The sequence below is a fragment of the Corvus hawaiiensis genome, chromosome 2 (genome assembly GCF_020740725.1).
Source record: "Corvus hawaiiensis isolate bCorHaw1 chromosome 2, bCorHaw1.pri.cur, whole genome shotgun sequence".
NCBI lineage: Eukaryota > Metazoa > Chordata > Aves > Passeriformes > Corvidae > Corvus > Corvus hawaiiensis.
The window spans coordinates 93,833,157-93,839,156 of NC_063214.1; positions in this window are offsets into that span (position 1 = coordinate 93,833,157).

Below are 6,000 nucleotides of genomic sequence, written 5' to 3' on the forward strand. Positions count from 1 at the left end.
CCATAACTATATGCAGGAAAAATTACCTTTAACAGCTCACCCCCCATATTCCTCATATTCCTTCATTTTCACCTCATATTCCAGATGATTTTACACACCTTGATAAAGCAGACCTTGTACTTGAAAAATATTTTGATTTCAGCAGTAGGTTAACCATTGGTAACAGCCAAATTCCCACTCAAACTGTCACCCATTTCCCCTGCCTCAGTAGGATGAGAGCAGATAAAAAGAAAACCAGGTAGAAGAATGTTTGTGGACAGAGGTAAAGATAGGAAGATTGCTTACCAATTACTATGGTGGGCAGAGCAGACTTGTCTTGAGAAAAATTAATTTATTGACAATTAAAATTAAAATTGATTTGGATAGTGAGAAACAAACAAAATAAAATGACAAACATTACAGCAATAACTTTTCTCCCCCATTTCCTAGGCTCAACCTCACTCCCTACTCCCGTCTCATTTACTCGTGTGATGTGGTAGAACGGGAAATGGAGAATGAAGGCTATGGTCAGTACCTGTCAGTTTGTTCCTGCTGCTCCTTCCTCTTCATACTTTTTCTCTGATCCAGCATGGATTCTCAGTGGGCCTCCTTGTCCCTCATGAAATATCCACTGTCTTCCAACTTGAGAATCTCCTCTGCTTCCTGCTCTGACATTGCTCTCTCTGCTGTTTCTCCCCCTTGGGTTATATTTTTTATTCTCTCCTCTGCCTGTCCATAATTTTTGTCATTTATTTAGTATGACTTTCCATAGGTGACACTAGCTTGGCTGCTGAGTCCTGCCATGAGTCTGCTGGAGGTGTCTGGCATCATCTGTGTACAGCATAGGGCAGCCTTTGGTCTCTTCTCACCCTTGCAGAATGCCGTGGCTGATATAAAGCCACCTACACCCACTGTGGCTCTACACTGCTACAGTGAGGCTGCTTCCACTGGAGGCACAGGAATCTGCAGGACTGAATTAGTATTTTGTAAGTGAGTTTCTGCTATGTGAGGTGTGTGTGCTTTTGCAAGGTACTGTGACAGAGGTGAAAAGTCCATACCTGGAAAAGAGTAGTAGGAAAGAGAAAGGACCTAAATATCAAAATCATCTACTTTTGCTCTCACAAATCTTCCTGGGTATCAGTGTTAGTTCTGAAAAATTATGACTGACATGACCCAGTAGCAAATTTTTACTTCTCAGGACAGGAGGAGCTGGTTGGAGTGAATCTTGACACAGCAATCCTCCTCTAAGTCATACTACCTTCAAGTTTTCAACCCGGGTCACAGAATATTTCCCATTCAGTCTCTATTTTCCTTTAGTCAGGGCTCTAACTACAGGTCTGACATTGCCATAAGACTTTGTTCTAAAGGCAAGTACTTGTCTGACTAGTATTTAAAAGGAATATTGTTAGTAAAATCATTAATAGAACTCCAAGCATATTTTGCAATAGAAAATGTCCTGTATCACATATTAAAAGAAAATCCCAGCAAATTCAGAACAAGGTGAAAAAAATGGGGTCAGCAGAGGAATTCAATAGAATTATATAATTTCAATTATTATTACACTTCAATGGGACACATAAGTGAAGGGAGGAATAATTTTGCATCTTTCTTTGAGACTAGTCATTTCCTGGTTTCCACAGCACTGGAGTGGGAGAGATCTTTATGCTCCCTTGAGGAGTAGCAAGGTTGAGATCTTCCTTAGAGGGTGAAAGAAGTTGCTGTGGAAACACCTAATCCCAATTCCATATAATAACAGTATACTGTTTGTTATTTTGAGCAAAAACATATTTTTCATAATGATGCAATCAAAAGAAAAAAAATAAGTAAGACTTAGCCTCCAGGCTCTTTGTGGGTAATTAGTAATGTGAGCAAACCCAAACCTCTTTTAATATAATTCCTGAATGTGTGCTCAGCTTGGATCTTTATTTTAAAAGTTCATAACACATGACATGATATGTCATGCAGTCACTTTGTAAATGTCAAGCTCTTAATGGAAAATAAGTCTTTCATTGCTTATTCTACTTGCGTTGTACATCCAGTAGCACTCAGGACTAGATTTGTCCTGCCTAGTTGCAGGTTCATCACATGTAACTGAAGAGCAAGCACAGTTGCTTTAAGGTTTGGGGTTTTTTGGGGGGAGGGTTTTAGGGTTTTTTTTGTCCCAAAAGCAGTGGAGAGGCTGAAAGGCTGTTAACAATCAAGCAGCCTGACTAAGAGCTGAATAACCTTCAGAAGAATTCCTTTTCCTTATTTTTCTCTATTTTTCATCTGTAACAAGAACTAAGGGCTGTTTCTAACTTAATCCCATGGATAGATGGATGAATATGGGATAGTTTGCATAGTTGTGCTGATTATTTTGTCTGTCATTTCTGTTTCCTCTTGGATAGAGAAGGATGTTCTGCTTGAGCTCACGAGGATGCTTCTTCCCAGAACTCTCTAGGATTTTGGAATTAGGATAAATATCTCCTTTTTTCAGAAATTTTTGAGGAAAGCAAGTCAAATAGGGGGTCATTAATTGATTTCACCTGATAATCTGAAAACAGATTAAAAGTGTTAGCATTCTGGGCATTAGCAAAAGGAAATGTAAATTTTTGGTTGGCTAAGTTCCCTAAGATTCTTAGGAGTCAGAATAGCTGAGCAGAGACAAACAGCTACTGAACAGTCTGGCAAGCAGATGTGGATAAAGAGCAAAACATAACAGGGTGATGTTTGCTAGTGGCACAATTATTATGTGTAATACCCTACTCAGAGTAAAGCATTCTTGCTCAGGGAAACCATAGTGATTCATATGTGGTTGTGAATGAGATTCTAATAATGCTCTAAAATTCTCTGGAGTTTGTAAAGGAATTCTGGCATTGTTCATTAATAAAAACCAACACATTCCCTATACTCCCTGCTCAGTACAAACAAAAACTGATTCTACCATTATTAATAGAACCCATAAGGAAATTACTTATTTGGGGTGTATAGTAGAACTAGTAACACAATAAAGCATGGGCAAATATAGATGAGCATTGAGCTAGGAGACTAATTTTAACAAAATAATGAATTGCATTCCTCACAAGGAAAAAAAAAAGAAGGTAACCAACAGTAGAAACATGTTAATTAGAGCTGGTAAAACCATCAGGTCTTCCCTACTTTGCATGATTTATGCATTTGGCTTCTGCATGATGTGTATATTTAATTTTAGACCAAACACTTTAAAACCCAAGCAATTGGAAGGAAATTTGATGTAGAAACATCAAATCTTCATGTTTTTCAAAGAAACCTGGTCCAACAGGTCCATGTCTTCCCCATGTTGAGAACCCCAGAGCAGGACAGAGTACTTCAGGTGGAGTCTCACGAGGGCAGAGTAGAGGTAGAGAATCACCTCCCTTGCCCTTCCAGTCACACTTTAGATGCAGCCCAGGATACAGTTGTCTTTCCAAATTGTAAGTCCACATTGCTGGCTCCAGTTTTTCATCTACCATTATCCAAGTCCTTCTTTGCACGGCTGCTCAAAATCTATTCATCTTTCATCTGTATTGATACTGGTGATTGTTCCAACACAGGCGCAGAACTTTGCACTTAGCCTTGTTAATTCTTGAGATTTTTATTGGTTCTCTTCTCAAGCCTGTCAAGGTCACTCCATATGGCATCTCTACCCCCATGCATACCACCTATATATACTTAGTTATTCACATTAAGTACATCTTTTATGTTGTAGATAATTTCAATTTATGTAGCATATGTAGCGTAGTGGGCTGACCCTGGCTGGATGTCAGGCATCCACCAAAGATGCTCTACCACTCCTTTCCACAAGTAGTTCATGAGTTGAGATAAGAACAGGCAAAACAGACTCAACTTGGGGATATTCATTAATTGATTTTATTACTAACAAAATCAAAGCAGGATAATGAAAAGTAAAATAAGTCTGAAAAATACCTTCCCCCACCCCTCCCCCCCTCCTTTTCCAGCTGTACCCCCTCCCCCTCAGGGGTGTAGGGAGATGGGAAGTTGAGGTTACAGACAGGTCATCACACATTGCTCCTGCCGCTACTCAGAGAGAAGTGTTCTTTTACTGATGCAGTGTGGGGTCCCTCCCATGGGACACAGTCTTCATGGACTTCTACAGTGAGTCCATCTCACAGGAAACAGTTCTCCACAAAATGCTACAATGTGGGTCACTTTTCGACAGCTGTCCTTCAAGGACAGCCTGCTCCAGCATGGGTTCCCCACAGGGTCATGGATCCTACCAGGAAAACTGCTCTAGCATGGTGTCCTCTTTGCATGGGTCCACAGGACCCAGCATGGGCTTCCCATGGGTTCACACCTTCCTCTCAGGCATCCACCTGCTCTGATGTGGGTCTTCTCTACGGCCTGCAGATGGATCTCTGCATCCTGGTGGTCCTCCATAGGCTGCAGGGAAAGAGCTGCCTTAGGATGGTCTTCACCTCAGGGTGCAGGGAAATCTCTGCTCCAGAGCCTGAAGCACCTCCTCCTCGTCCTTCTGCACTGACCTTGGTGTCTGTTGAGTTGTTCCTCTCACATATTCTCACTTCTCTCTTCTCTGGTTGCAATTACATCTGTGCAATAACTTTTTTTTTACCTTCCTAAATGTCTTATCACAGAGGCATTACCACCACTGGTGGCACATCCATCCTGGAGCTGCCTGGCATTGGCTCTGCTAAACATGGAGGAAGCTTCTAACAGCTTCTCACAGAAATGACCTCTGTAGGCTCTGCTACAAAAACCTGGCCATGTGAACCCAATACAGCAGACCAGTAAAGATTTCCACAAGAACCATAGTTTTGTAAAAGGTGACTTACTATACCATCACTTAAGTGCCGTAAGACTGTACTTTGTTTGTCATTACTCAAACCATTTGCATAACTCATTTCCTAGTACAATGATGTTTTCAAAATCCATGTCTGAACATGGGGTGACGTCCCTTAAGAAATAATTTTTAAAAACACTGATGGTCCCATATTGCTACTGTGAATTTGGTTCCACAAGTCTGCTTGGTGGTGCTTTCACCATGACAAACCATTTCCTAACAGTCTTGGTGGCTAATCACTGGCTACACTTTCACAGGTCATTTTAGTCATGTGAAATGAGTGTGCATTGGCATGATGCTTCCACATGTCCCAGACCTGTACCTTCATCTTGAAGACACTCTGTTTTGGTTCTGGAAAATTGGAATTTGTCATCAGAGTGGAATAAGAAAGGGCACACATGTAAATCTACATAATCTTTCAGAGCTTTGAAGTGATGTCTGAACCTCACATATTGTCAAATATTTTGGTCTAGCAACAGGCCAGTGGAAAGTGTAGACTGGCAGTAAAGCTAGTCAGAGTTTTCCAGCAAAGCAAGTGCTGATTTGTTTATCCTAAAAGGCTTTGTTTGAGGCCCAGTTGGAACTAACATATGTCAATAATATAAATTAAGGCACAGCCTCACCTTTCCTTCAGTGACATTCTGTGTAATTTCCTGCTGATTTCAGATTAATTTGGTGCCTAATAATTTGCAGTGACGTTTGAACTTCCTCTACAATGAAAATTACTGACATGTAGAAAATCATGCTAACTTGCCAAAACCCCTCACAGTTTCATTCATTTATCCTGCAGAAACAAAAGAGATTTATTGGCGTCTCTTTCTCTGCATAATGCTTGGGGTAGGAATTCTGTTATACTACTATTGACAAAAAAGTTGAAAATTGTTAGACTTCACTTGCTTGTCTATTATGTGCCAAGGAATATGTATGTGTGTAACTGCATCAGAACTTTTCAAAATGGCGTAAGATATTTAAAAAGAAGAGAGTTATTGTCTCATCAGCTAATAATTAGGCAGTATGAACTGGTTCTGGCCAATTAGCCTGGAAGTGTTTTCATTTTCTAAGCCAACAGAACCTATCTATAGCATTCCATAGTAAAACAAATTAATTAATTTAATTAACAAAACATAAATTCTAAAATGAAACATGATTTTGAGTGGGTAAATAGCCATGCCAAATGGTGTCTTATAACAATAAAATCTTATTCA